At 45.4% G+C, this 14,842-nt stretch overlaps 1 long non-coding RNA gene across 3 annotated transcripts in view; it reads right to left on the bottom strand.

Annotated features, from left to right (window-relative positions):
* The window catches only part of LOC134943708 (uncharacterized), a 175,873-nt gene that overhangs the window by 61,066 nt on the left and 99,965 nt on the right, over positions 1 to 14,842 (bottom strand). Inside the window, exons 4-5 of one of the 3 annotated variants that reach the window (XR_010181692.1) lie at positions 6,145 to 6,262; positions 5,542 to 6,055 (exon numbers count right to left, since the gene is read on the bottom strand). The exons of the other annotated variants lie outside the window; for them this stretch is intronic. This is a non-coding gene — a long non-coding RNA (uncharacterized LOC134943708). Of the gene's footprint in view, positions 1 to 5,541; positions 6,056 to 6,144; positions 6,263 to 14,842 lie in introns of those variants that run through there. 3 annotated transcript variants of the gene reach the window in all.

Genomic DNA, 14,842 nt, shown 5'->3' with positions numbered 1-14,842 from the left:
ATGTGACATAATATGAACTATAGCACTAATATGGTTATTAAACTAGAACACTAGTATGGGGCATACAATTAACATCTTCTGCAAAGAGGTGTCTCTAGAAGCATTGGGACAGGGGACCCTTCAAAATGTTGCTATGAGGCCCACAATTAGGCGTCTATCTCCTACAGGTGCCTTCAGCTGCATTTTCATTTTAATTACACGGAATTGCACAGCCTCTTCCTTGCAGCTCTGCAATTCCTAACAAAAATGAATTAGGCCCAGTGATCAATGAGAATATTGGCATCTCTGGTAGATGCTTAAGGGAATAAAGCCAATCTTTTTAGCAGGTTGATAGTGTATGAATGTGGCCAAGAGACCCTTAAAGGATAATGCCAGACAGGCCATGCCAGTAGCCAAGATGCCACAATATTACATATATTTAGTATAAAGAAAATATCATGCAGGAGTCATGTCTGTAGATATATCACACCGTGTGTAGGCCCTTTTACAAAGAGTCATGTCAAGATTTGTGCCCTTGTTTGGCAATTCATCATCTTTCCATAATAATACATTTTAATATTCTGTTGATGGAACACAATGACAACCATAATTGTTGATGATGTGACCTGGGATGGCGAAAAAAGCAACATTTGTGTGTGTTTCTGAATGGCATACGCTACAGTAAAGTAATACAAATGTCAGTTTGTACAAAGAATGGGTAGAATATAATTTCAAATACCACCCCTGGCAGCAGACTGACTTGGCGCCCACCTTTGGAGTATTTTAGACTTTGTTAATGGATGTCTGGTTATGGAGGAACAGGTTGTACTAATAATTAGTGACTCTTTAACCACTTGCCTGTAATGAGCGCATCATAACCGCCCCCCCCAAGCCACCGCCAGACCCCCCCTGAATACCCGGAGGCTATCCCGGCTTTCAGAATGTGTGTGGGGGGGGGGGGGGGGGGGGAATGTTTCATACTAAAATCATTTTGGATAGGGTTAAATTCATGTTCTTCACCTAATTCACTCAAACCCCCCTACCCCCCACACACAATTTCGGAGTGTTTTTTTTGGGAAAAAATCATCAGTTAAGTGGTTAATATAGTTTACAGGGAAATTTTGGTGGGACTAGTGCATGTAGCAATATTTGTATTGAATAATTATGCTATAACGGCCACAGTTTAAACAAAGATAATTAGAAATAGTTTCTACATTAAGAAAAATTGGAATGCATAGTTAGTCAATACAAAATAATAATTTTTATGGTACACCCCTTATTAACAACTTCTATCTGCATATACAGTATAGCTGTAGATAGATTGAACAGCAGATATGTCTTTAAGATATACTGGCGCATCTTTCTGTGTGTATGAACAACCACCGTATCCAGGGCTGCCATCAGAAATTGTGGGGCCCGGGACTGATAAAAGAGACAGGTCCCCCCCCCCCCCCCCCCAAAGAAAAATAAAAATAAAATAAATTATTCTGCCGCACTGCTCCACCCCTATGTGATGTCATACATTGTGATATTACATATAGGTGGAGTGTTGCGGACCTACAGGAATAGTTCACAGAGTGCTGATTGGCAGTTGAAGGCTTGTTTTAAGAAGTCCTCCCTCTGCATCAGCCGTCTGTTGTTTCACAGCCTGGTGCAGCTCTCCAGGTATTAGTGGTAGGAGCTAGGGGTGGGCCCCCCTCTTTGTAAAGGCCCGGGACACCAGTCCCCACAGTCCCCCCCTGATGGCTGCCCTGACCATATCTGCCAGTTTGTACCCAAGACTTCTATAATAAAATGCTGCATCAAATATATAGTATCAAATACATCCTAACTCCTTTCACTGCTGTTCTGCAGAGCAGCAGTAAATGGGCCCTACATACCTACCAGGGGCGGATCCAGAACAAAATGACAGGGGGGGCACCATGACAGGGGAAGGCGGGGGGGGGGGGGGGGAGGGGGATTTTTGCGCACGCTCCTGGGAAGGTGGGTGTGGTCTCATAACAAGGGTTGTGACGTCACAGTGCCATACCAACGAGCCACAACCTCATTTTTTATCACGCTGTGGACATGGAGTACAGGTCTGGTGGCTAGTGAGTGACAGGGTGAGTATACAAGGACAGGTCTGGTAGGGGACAGGGTGAGTGTGCGGGGATAGGGTGAGTGTGCAGGGGCAGGTCTGGTAAGGGACAGGGTGAGTGTGCAGGGACAGGTCTGGTAGGGGATAGGGTGAGTGTGCAGGCACAGGTCTGGTAGGGGATAGGGTGAGTGTGCAGGGACAGGTCTGGTAGGGGACGGAGTGAGTGCGTATATAGGGGGTATCACCTCATACAGGGCACACAGTATATAGGAATAGTATGGACAGGTATACAGGGGGAGTCACCTCAGTACACATGGCACAGTTTATAGGATATAGGGGGTATGGCACATATAGGCAATGACACTATAGTAGGTATATAAGTGAGGGTCTTACCCTGGCATAGGAGTCGGTCATATCATCCTCATGGTCGTCATGACCATGGCCCGTTGCGGTGGACACCGGCGCCTTGGAGGCCAGAGTGGAGCTGGTGTGGAGATTCTGCACACGGAGAGAGCGCAGAAACCGGGCAGCCCCGGAGAGCCGCAGCGCCCGCACACACAAGGGCATCGCCATGATCAGGCTGCCCTGACTGACAGCGACCGCAGCAGGTACAGGCAGCGGTGGGACCCAGCCACAGTAGTCCGGGCACACACACACACACACACACACACACACACACACACACACACACACACACACACACACACACACACGCACACACACACACACACACACGAAAAAAGAAAAAAATCATATTGGCACACACAGAAAAAACCCACACACTAGCCACTACAGAAAACAATAAAACACATTGGTCACTACAGAAAAAAAACTACATTGGCCCCGGACAGTAAAAATAAAGATAATGTATGCCTCACAAAAAAAATAATACATTGGCCCCCAGGTGGAAAATATTAAAAGACATTGGCCTACAAAATAAAAAAAAGGGGTGGACAGTGTATGTGCTGCATTTGGTGGTGGGGGGGGGGATTGGGGGTACTCTTTCTAGGGGGCTGACACACACAGACAGAAGCTGACACACAGGTTCTGACACTCACACAGATACTGACGCACTGTTGCTGACACAGACACACAGAAAGATGCTGATACTGACACATAGAAACATGCTGACAGACAGCTGTTGACACACAGACGCTAACACAGACAGACACTGACACTGACACACAGAAACATGCTGACACACTGACGCAGACAGATGTTGCCACAGACACTGACACACAGATGCTGATACATTGACAAACAGATGTTGACACAGATGCTGACTTACTGATATACACAAACTGACACTGAGGATTCAGGAATAACTTTCCTGCAGCTCTCCTAGGCATCCAAACCCTGACCTCCTATCATAGAACAGTCCCATCTTACACAGCGTGCAGTATCCGTGTATGTCTGACTTTGCAAATGCGTCCTCTCCCTGCAGCAGCGAGAGGACGCATTGCAAAGTCATACCCCTTTTCCACTAGCTGTTTTTACCCGTGTTTTTGCACGGGGGCGCGCATCAACACGGATTTTTAGTAGGTGGAAACGGGTCAACACGGGTTGAGTGACCCGGGAATCCAACCCGGCTATTTACCTGGGTAGAACACGGTAATGACACGGATAGCGGTGCAGTGGAAACGGTCATTACACGTGTTTTCAGACCCGAGTAACGCTCTGAGACGCTGATTGGTGCTTCTGGGGCACTGGAAGATGATGTCATCCCTGGGAGACACGCTGGGCACATGCAGGCATTGAGGCAGCAAACAAAACACTCTGAAGTCGCGCTGGGTACATACAGATCTTTTTATTGCAGCAGCTTCCAGACAATATACAGCAGCAGAAGCTCCAGCACAGCAACATGGCTAGCCATATCTGGTCAGACACAGAGATCAAGGAGCTGCTTAATATTCGGGGAGAGGAAGAAATAAGAAGGCAGGTGACTGGAACAGTTAAGGATGCTATCGTCTACAAGAACATATCCCTTATGCTGGCAGAAAGGGGCATCCAAAAAACCCAGCAACAAGTCGTTAACAAATTGAAGGCACTACGCAGACAATTCACCAAAGTACACGACCATAACCGCAAGAAAAGTGGTGCTGGGCGTATGGAATGGCCATATTATGACCTATGCTATAGTGTCTTCGGCAAAACTGCGATAACAAATCCCATAGCACTATCGTCATCCAGCTCTGCCAGTCGCCAGATGTCAGTCGACGAGGACTGTGACGAAACACAGCACAGCCTTCCCAGCTCACAATGCAGCCCATCATCCCCGCTGCTTATATCGGACAGCAGTTTTGAAGACTCGACCGTCAATGATGATTCCATCAGTGCCACTATTGAGGACGTACCACAGTCTCAGGCGGAGACGTCGCAACCCCCCAAGACCACGACTTTGCGCTCAAATAGTAAGTATTACCATTACAAATACAGTTGCAGCAGTCCCTATATGTAAAGGCATGGTAATGTTGCAGAGTATAGCTAGTGTGCAGGTGGGAGAAGGCCACAAACACGTATATGCTACCACTGCTATTTTTAAATTGTTGCTTACATTCTGTTTCATCTCCTTCACAGTCTACAACGTTCCACAGCGGAAAAAGAAACTGAACAAAACAGAACAAACGGTCAAAGCAATGAAGTCCATTATCTTGGATCACCTGCGTGAGGCAGATAGTGAGCTCAATGCCCAGGAAGATGCACGGCTTGAGAGATTCCTTGCGTCAGAAAAAGAAATGCATCAAACTTTTATGAGTCAGTTAATGACCATGCATGATAGGCAGATGACATTTTTTGAACGCACGTTTGCACGTACCATAGGGAATACCACACAAACACAACAGCAAGACACAGCCTACCCACAGCACCCATATGGTCCATACAACTATGAGCCTCCCTCAAATCCCCCAACACAAATCCCGCAGTCCTCAGAATTTCGGGTATATAGACAACTGCCCTAGAGCAGCGGGTTATAAAACAATGTTTGTGTTTTAAGGTTATGTTTGCACTGTATCCTCAACCCTGATACCTACAAATGCAAACATTATTTTGATTTTACAGAGTGCCCTGTTGGCACTTTAAAGTTTTATAGTGTTACCTCAGAAAATGGGCAGTGGGATCCAGATATTTGGGCTACCTTTTTATATTGTTACCTCAGAAAATGTGCGGCAGTGCGATCCAAATATTGGGGGTGACCCGATATCTGCCAAACCAAACATTAGGGTTTTTTTTATACAGAGTGCCCTGTTTGCACTTTACTCTTTTACCTCAGGGCAGGTGTCTTCACCATGTGGCCCTCTAGCTGTTGTGGAAACACATAGCAACACATGCTGGTACATGTTGTTCCACAACAGCTGGAGGGACACATGTTGAAGACCCCTTGCGTTATGTGGAATTTTACAGTGACATGTTTGCACTTAAATATTTTATATTGTTACCTCAGAAAATGTGTGCCTACTGTTTAAAAGGAAAAATATAATAACAACTTTTGAACCAAATTTTTATAACTTAAAAAACAAAATAAACAAAAATTGTTTGCACACAAAAACTTGTCTGTTTTCTCTACTGCAACATTGTTTGAAGATTAGCTGCAATGGTGGCCCTTATGCACTCACTGGCAGCGTCATGCCGCCCCACCAAGCCTGGTGCATCATGTACAGTGACCCCCGCCCCATGATCATGTACATTCCACTCGGGGAGAAAGTTTTCCTTTTGTATCTCACAAATGTTATGGAGAATGCAGCAGGCCGCTACTATATCTGGCATTATTTTCAAGTCCACATCATTCCTCTTCATGAGGCAGCGCCAGCGTCCTTTTAAACGCCCAAACGCATTCTCCACTGCCATACGGGCCGAACTTAGGGCATGGGTATATGATGTCTGTTCGGGGGATAAGTGAACATGCTGGGTGTAGCCCTTCATTAGCCAGCGCTGTAATGGGTATGCTGCATCACCAATGAGATGGACCGGGATGTCCACACCATGTACGATCACCGATTTCTGTTAATAAAACATTAATATTATTACAGGGGTAAAACTTGACTATTGGTTTATGGGCGAACATTAGTTTAAGTAGTAAATAATCTTACCTCTCGAGGGAAAAGCCATCCACCAAGCTTGTCCTCAGCAATACTGTAAAGATCGGAGTTGGCGAGAACCCTTGCATCATGTGACCGTCCGGGCCACCCTATGAAGACATCTGTGAAACTAAAAATAAAGGTTTATGCATTATCATAAAACAGGCCAAGCCTATTTCAAACACATTAGTGAAACAGTGCTTACCAGTATTTGTGGTCCACTACAGCTTGCAGAACAATGGAATGCCAACCCTTACGATTGTAATAGTCTGCTGGGTTGTCATGGGGGGCGATGATGGGGATGTGGGTCCCATCTATGGCACCAGCACACTGTGGGTAGCCACGCTTCTTAAACCCTTTTATAGTCTCATCTAGCCGCTGTCCTTGTGGCAAGGAAATAAAGCGATGGTACATGGTATCCAGCAATGCCCGCGTGACCTGGTAGACAATCTTGCAGACCGTGCCAATCCCTACTCCAAATAAACTGGAAACTGTGCGATACTCTCCAGGGGTAGCATACCACCAGAGAGCAATCGCTAATCTCCTGGCTGGCTCAATGGGCTTACGGAACCTGGTGGTCTGCATGGTTATTGCGGGGGACAGTAGTTCCAAAACATACTCGAATGTAGCGCGAGACATCCTGAAGTTTGACATCCACTGCTCCTCCTGATATGCTAGAATAGTCTGCATGAATGCTTCCCCATGTCTGCGATCTCTCATCCACATTCTTCGGCTTGGTGTACAGTTCATTGTTATTAAAGAAATAACAACAGTGGATGATATACGCGCTCTCCTCCTTTTCAAATATTTGCGTCGATAGGTAGCCCTCTCTGCAAAGAATTGAGCTCTCCTTCTCCAGCTCTGCAGTAGGTAGCACAAGGTGAAAAGCTGCATCAAGCTGTCTGTAGCAGAAAGCAGCAGTAAACTGCAAACAGTCTGCGACTCCATGCTAGACACAGCTACTGCACCGGCGTCCATTGCTGCAATGCTGTGAGCAGGCCCCACCCCTCCCTTTTGGTCCTTTTGATGACATCATCTTGATGAGACAGTAAAAAGTCCATTTGTAATGACAGCAATAGGCTTTTACAGAGCTTACCCGGGTTAAGTGGAAACAGATCAGACACGGGAATAACCCGTGTCGAAGTGTAGTGGAAACGGGGGAGCCGACACGGGTTGTAGCCGTGTTAAACATCCCGGATCGGACACGGTACGTAGGTGGAAAAGGGGTATCAGACATACACGGATACACGGGTGAGGGCAGCAGCCAGCAGACTCTCTCTTCACTGCCGCGGCTCCGGCTTGAAAGGGTTTCTGAGCATGCGCAGAAGCTCTTATCGCCGCAGCCGCGGATATAGGAGCCAATCCGCCGCTGTGACCACGCTACTCCGCTCCGGCCAGCCCTGCTTCCTGGTGACACGCTATATTCATAATACAGTAGCGGCATGGGCTGTGGGGACCGCAGGTTGCATGCGGTCCCCACAGCCCATGCAGCTACTGTATTATGAATATATCCTAAATGACAGGGGGGGCACGTGCCTGGGTGCCCCCCCCCCCTAAATCCGCCACTGATACCTACCATTTGTTGCTCAGGGCAGATAAAGGGTTACAGGAGGGGGATTGACACTAGGTTAGATATATAAGTCAGGCTTGCACTTTCAGTGTTAGGCATGCCTCTGAGGGTGCAGCAACACCGCCTCATCAAAGTAGACATGCGGTCTTTAGTGATCACACTTTGATATATGGCTACATCCCAGCCTCAGTTTTGGGCCCCCTCCTCTCTGGCAGCGAGTATACTCTGGCATTATGCTACTGTGCATGTGCAGGTCTTCGGAAACATGGCGCCTGCGCACTGCATTCACAAATCACTCGGAAATGGCTGCAAATACCATTTTCCAATTGATTTGTGTCGGCAATGCAGGGCTACCGCCGCAGAACTCCAGAGGGGTAAGAATAATATATGGGTGCAGGGTGTGCGGTATGGACCCCCTGAACTCAGGGGCCCATGTGACTGCACACCTTCCACCTATAATAGAAACGCCTATACCACGCCCCCAGTCTTGAGATTAACACATCCAGTGTTGGGAGGTACTGTATGCTGTTATGGTTTTTACTGATAACCATACAAGGAGCATCAGATATATTATACTGCTTAGTTACAAACAGTATGAATAAATGCATGTACATCTGTAGCTAAAGAGATAAACAGGTTTTATGGCCCCATAACCAACTTCCTAAGTTTTTAAACTGAGTATTTCAAGAATGTGACTACACTTGTGAACTATCAGGTAAATAGATTGCATCAGTATCAGATTATATCACATGTCCTGCATACACAGAGGGTGTGTCACAGTGATAAGTGACAGAGTTCACGTGCTATAGAAACTGGAAGCAGTAAGGTCCAACGGCTAAGCTGTGTATTCATTTACAGACTATCACTATAAATAATTTCATGTTCTACATTCCCAAAGTTTCTTTTCTAGGAGACTCAGATCATTAATAACTTGTTAACAACTACAGGTATGCTTACTATACCTTAGGGCGGCTGCATAACTATAGCCCAGAACTCCAGCTGTTTACTCCACATTGGGGGGATGGAGTGAGATGATGATTTTTATTAATAGATAAATTGAAGAAGTACTTACATGGTTTAACTTACATTTATATTAATATACCCATGTTTAATATACATTCATATTTTTCTGTGTGGTTGTACCTTACAGTGAAACCACACAGAATGTTGTGCTATTACGAGTGAGAAGAGGAGGCTTAACACCAGCAGATCAGATAAACACTCCGATCCTCTGAGCAATTATCTGATCAGCGGGGATGTAGTCAATATCCAAGCGCACAGCATACAGACAGTCATAATCCCGGCAGCAGAATCCTGACGCTCAAAATCTCGACAGTAAGTATTGGCGTTAGGATTAGATTTAGGGTTAGGCAATAGGGGGAGCGTTAGGGTTAGGCTATGTGGGGGGACAGTGAGGGTTAGGTTTACAATAGAACATAGTAGTTGGTGAGGTTGAAAAAAGACTAGTAGTCCATCGAGTTCAACCTGAGTTATATTGCATTTCCTATTCTATTTAGGTTAAAAGGCTATATCCTCGTATATCTTTTTCCGTTAGGAATTTGTCAAACCCATTTTTAAACGCATTGACTGAGTCCGCCATTACAACCTTCTCTGGCAGTGTATTCCATATTCAAATTGCACTTACAGTGAAGAATCCCTTCCTACGCTGAAATTTCCTCTCCTCAAACCTTAGCGGGTGTCCGCACGTTTTGTGTAGAGGTCTCTTAGTAAACAAATCACCTGATGGCTCCGCATATTGCCCCTTTATATATTTATAACTATTAATCATATCTCCTCTTAAGGCCCGTACACACTGGTCGATATATCTGCCGTTCTCTTGAACGGCCGATATATCGCGGGACCTTCAGCCAGTGTGTACAGCCGGTACATCTGTGAACTCCGTCGTTCACAGACGTATCGCGTCGGCCGTGCAGCACAGCCGACGGCCAATATATCTACCGATATATTGGCGCGTCGCTGTGTGTGTACGGGGCGGTCGGCCGACCGCCCGTACACATGCTGCGGCGGCCGGCGGTGATTGACAGCTGAACTGGGCGGGCGTGTTTACACACCCGCCCAGTTCATGACGTCAGTCCCCGACAGATCGGGCAGTGTGTATGCTTAACACACTGCCCGATCCATCCATAGATATATCTGCAGATCAATTGATAAGCAGATATATCTATTAGTGTGTACCCACCTTTAGTCATCTCATTTCTAGTGTAAACATGTCTAACCCAGAAAGCATCTCCTCATAGTCCAGTGTCTCCAACCCCTTAATCAATTTGGTAGCTCGCCTCTGAACCTTTTCAAGTTCTAATGTGTCTCTTTTATAGTGTGGTGCCCAGAACTGTACACAATACTCAAGATACGGCCGTACCAATGATTTGTACAGTGGCAGGAATACGCTGTCATCCCTTGTCTCAGTTCCCCTTTTAATGCATGCTAACACCTTATTTGCCTTTGTTGCTGCACTTTGACATTGTGTGTTGCTGCTAAATCTACTATCAATAAACACCCCCAAATCCTTTTCTAATACCGTTCCCCTATTTTTTCCCCATTTAATTGGTAGGTTGCCTGTTTATTCTTAGTCGCAAAGTGCATAACTTTACATTTTTCCACATTAAACCTCATACACCATTTCATTGCCCAAACTACCAGTTTAAATAAATTGCTCTGAAGAGACTCCACACCCACATCCACATCAGACTCGATTACCCTACATATTTTAGTATCGTCTGCAAAAATTGAAACTGTGCTTTCTAGTCTTTCTCCTAAATCATTAATAAATATATTAAATAATAGTGGCCCCAGCACAGAACCCTGCGGTATTCTAATTACTTTAGCCCAGGTAGAAAACATCCCATTAATCACCACTCGCTGTTCCCTATTATCAAGCCAATTACCCATGTACAAATAGTGTCTGCTATACTGAGCTCCCTTCATTTGAAAATCAGCCTCCTGTGAGGTACTGTGTCGAAAGCTTTTACAAAATCCAGATAAACCACATCTATTGCGTTACCCTGGTTAGGATTTTTGCTTTTTATCTCATAGAAGCTAATCAAATTAGTTTGGCATGACCTATTTCTCACAAAACCACGCTGGTTCTTATTAATAGCATGGGCGTTCTCCAAGTAGTCCTGCATGCTGTCCCTTAGTATACTTTGCAATAGTTTATCCACTATTGATGTCAGACTAACTGGTCTATAGTTACCAGGATGAGGTTCAAGACCCTTTTTAAATATTGGGACTACATCCGCTATACGCCAGTCCTTTGGTACCATGCCTGATCTAAGTGACTCTGAAAATCAGATACAGTAGCCTTGCTATTTCAGCATTAAGCTCCATCAGAACCTTAGGATGTAGGCCATCTGGACCAGGAGATTTATTAGTCTTAATTTTTTTGTAATCATTCACGGACTACTTCCTCAGACAGCTAAGTATTAAGCAAGTGGCCTTTATCAATACTAGTGTTATTGTTACTCACTAATCCCACAATCTGGTCCTCTCTAGTAAACACTAATGAGAAAAATTTGTTCAATATTTCAGCCTTTTCATTGTAGTCATTAATCAGGAATCCCATTTCATTTTTTAATGGTCCTATATTCTCTTTTTTTTTAGCCTCTTACCATTTATCTACTTAAAGAAAGTGTAGGGTTAGTTTTACTCTCCTTAGCGATTTGCTTTTCGTTTTCTATTTTAGCTGCTCTGATTTCCTTTTTGCATTTTTTGTTACATTCCTTGTAGTACTGGAATGACTCCGCCTTCCCACCTGATTTGAAAGCTTTGAATGCTCACCTCTTTTTATCCAATTCTTCCTTAACTTTTCTGTTTAACCACATTGGTTTGAATTTAATACTCTTATTTTTACTGCCCAAGGGGATGCACTTTTGGGTATATTTGTCAAGCATAGTTTTAAAAACATCCCACATTTCCAGCCGTGTTTTTTTCCTAAAACAAAGTTCCCCAATCTATGTCCTTTAGTGCATTTTTCAGTATGTTAAAATTAGCTTTTTAAAGTTAAGAGTCTTAGTTGTAACCTTAGAGTGCTGCTTTTGAATGCTAATGTCAAATGTGATCATATTATGATCACTGTTACCCAAGGTCTCGCCTACTGCGGCATTCGCTTTTATCTCCATGTTGTTAGTTACTACCAGGTCCAATATAGTCCCTAATCTGGTTGGTTCCTCAACTATTTGTGACAAGTAGTTATCCTTTAGCATAACTAAGAACCTTTTACCTTTAGCTGTATTACGTGATTCGTTGGCCCAAATTATGTCCAGATAATTAAAGTCTCCATTGATTAGGACCTAATGACCCCCAGCCCTGTAGCTTTCTCAATTTGCATCAAGAGTTGCGCTTCATCAGTCGCACTAATATCAGGTGGTTTATAACACGCCCCAATTAAAATGTTTTTGTACTTTTCTTTCCCATAGACATTTCAATCCATAATGTCTCAACAATATCTCCAGTTGCTTCATAAATACCCTCCTTTAAGTATGGTTTTAGAAATGGTTTAACATAAAGACATACACCACCCCCTCTTTTAATAGCCCTGTCCCTCCAAGTTAGCTACCCAATTGTGGGAATCATAATACTTAGCAAAATCCAGCAGGCTTGTGACCGTCGGCATGCTGAGCGCCCAGATATTGTACTCAACCTGGTCAATGTGAACCCCTTACTATCAGCATTTTGTAGCGCAGTGTGTGTACTCTCTTTTATGGGTTTGGGAGAGCAGCTTATAAGAAGGGGCGCCAACAAGGGAGGGGAGCAAGTTTTACTTGCCTGTGCCTGAGCCGGTTGAAGCATCACCCACACCTGTAATACTTCTCTCTGCCCACTACCGATGTTGCCGCTGAGCAGAAGCAGTCTCCTCTGTCAAAGCCCAATGTGCTGCTATACAGATGCAGCCATAGTGGTGCCACGCATACTATTTGGTTTAAATTTTTTGGGGAGGTGTTTGGCTATGCCTTCCAGATTTGACCACACCACCTCCCCATTCCAGGGACCGTCAAAGCTCTCGGTGGCCCTACTTTTATGATGCGACCTCCCTATCCAACAGATTATAGGAGCACTTAAAGTCACACTAGCTTAACTGTATCTGTCTCCTGTTTTCATCTCCACTAGTTGCAGTTATGGGCATAGGTAGGGTTGGACTGGACCACAGGGACACAGTGTAAATCACTGGTGGGCCCCACTCCTCTTCTAGGGGTCAGGTTCCAGACTGTATACTTGAATTATGCATTATACATATATTACCTTTATTTTGCACAGTACTATGGCGTGTTCTCTTTAGTGCATTGGCAATATTTATCTGGTACATTATCATGCATGCACTAGCAGTATTTATATATTTATCAAGGGGCCCAGCCCATGCACTTTCTAATGGTTATGCAAATCAATGTAGCAGCTGGCCACACCCCTACATGGGCCCTGACATCTGTTTCCCCCAGTGGGCCCTTCATGCCCCAGTCTGAAACTGGGCATAGTTCATGTGTCAATGGTTTGGGTCTTCCAAAGATATGAATGCTACACTGGGGTTTATTTACCTGTCAGTACCTATAGTTTCACTGCATAATTTAAAGCAGCATTGTTTTTTAAAGGCAACACACATGGGCGTAGCTACCATAGGTACAGGGGATGCAACTACTATGGGGCCCGAGTTGTCTCTGGGGCCCGAGCCTACCCCTGGACCTAGTTGCTGAGCCCCGGCGCTGGCATCTTTTACCTTTGCAAGTGTGCGGCAGCCACACCTGCTCACCCGGCCGCCAGCTCCGCCTCTCTCGAGTACTAACTAACGCTGGGAGGAGGCGTGGCTGAGTCTGCAGGAACATCCCTGGACCACAACCACGCCTCCTCCCAGCGTTTGTGAGGAGACACGAGATGGAGCCGGGCCGGCCAGGAGAGCAAATGAGGTGACAGTGCAGCCCCACTAATGAGTGCTGCGGGGAAGGGGTTCTTTTAAGGTATTCCCCAGGGTTGACGACACATGGTCACGCGTGGCAGCAGTGGCGGGGGGCAGTCCTGTGCCACGGCAGGGAATTATGCGGTGGCACAGGACCGCCCCTATAGCTACGCCCCTGGCAACACACATCATGTTTGTGAAACTGCCAATTTAAGGTATTTTAGCCCATAAGCTAAATATGTAGACCTATACTGTACTTGCCTACTCCCCTGGAATGCCCATTAGATGGCTAAGTTATGGAGAGCCGTCCTGGATTCCTGAGAGGGTAGGCAAGCCTCATGCGCCCTCCTGCTTTCTCAGAGTACTTGAAGGTGTGATTTGCTGTGAATCACCTCGTTGTAACTAGAGATGAGCGGGTTCGGTTTCTCTGAATCCGAACCCGCCCGAACTTCATGGTTTTTTTCACGGGTCCGAGCAGACTCGGATCCTCCCGCCTTGCTCGGTTAACCCGAGCGCGCCCGAACGTCATCATGACGCTGTCGGATTCTCGCGAGACTCGGATTCTATATAAGGAGCCGCGCGTCGCCGCCATTTTCACACGTGCATTGAGATTGATAGGGAGAGGACGTGGCTGGCGTCCTCTCCATTTAGATTAGAAGAGAGAGAGAGAGATTGACCTGACTTACTGGAGCTTAGGAGTACTGTAGAAGTGTAGAGAGTGCAGAGTTTACTAGTGACTGACCACAGTGACCACCAGACAGTGCAGTTTTATTTAATATATCCGTTCTCTGCCTGAAAAAAACGATACACACAGTGACTCAGTCACATACCATATCTGTGTGCACTGCTCAGCCCAGTGTGCTGCATCATCTATGTATATATATCTGACTGTGCTCAGCTCACACAGCTTATAATTGTGGGGGAGACTGGGGAGCACTGCAGTGCCAGTTATAGGTTATAGCAGGAGCCAGGAGTACATATTATATTAAAATTAAACAGTGCACACTTTTGCTGCAGGAGTGCCACTGCCAGTGTGACTGACCAGTGACCTGACCACACTGACCACCAGTATAGTTAGTAGTATACTATATTGTGATTGCCTGAAAAAGTTAAACACTCGTCGTGTGACTTCACTTGTGTGGTGTTTTTTTTTTTATTCTATAAAAAACTCATTCTGCTGACAGACAGTGTCCAGCAGGTCCGTCATTATATAATATATACCTGTCCGGCTGCAG

Source organism: Pseudophryne corroboree, chromosome 7 (assembly GCF_028390025.1).
Source record: "Pseudophryne corroboree isolate aPseCor3 chromosome 7, aPseCor3.hap2, whole genome shotgun sequence".
NCBI classification, from domain to species: Eukaryota; Metazoa; Chordata; class Amphibia; order Anura; family Myobatrachidae; genus Pseudophryne; species Pseudophryne corroboree.
This window is presented reverse-complemented; position numbering and strand designations above follow the sequence as displayed.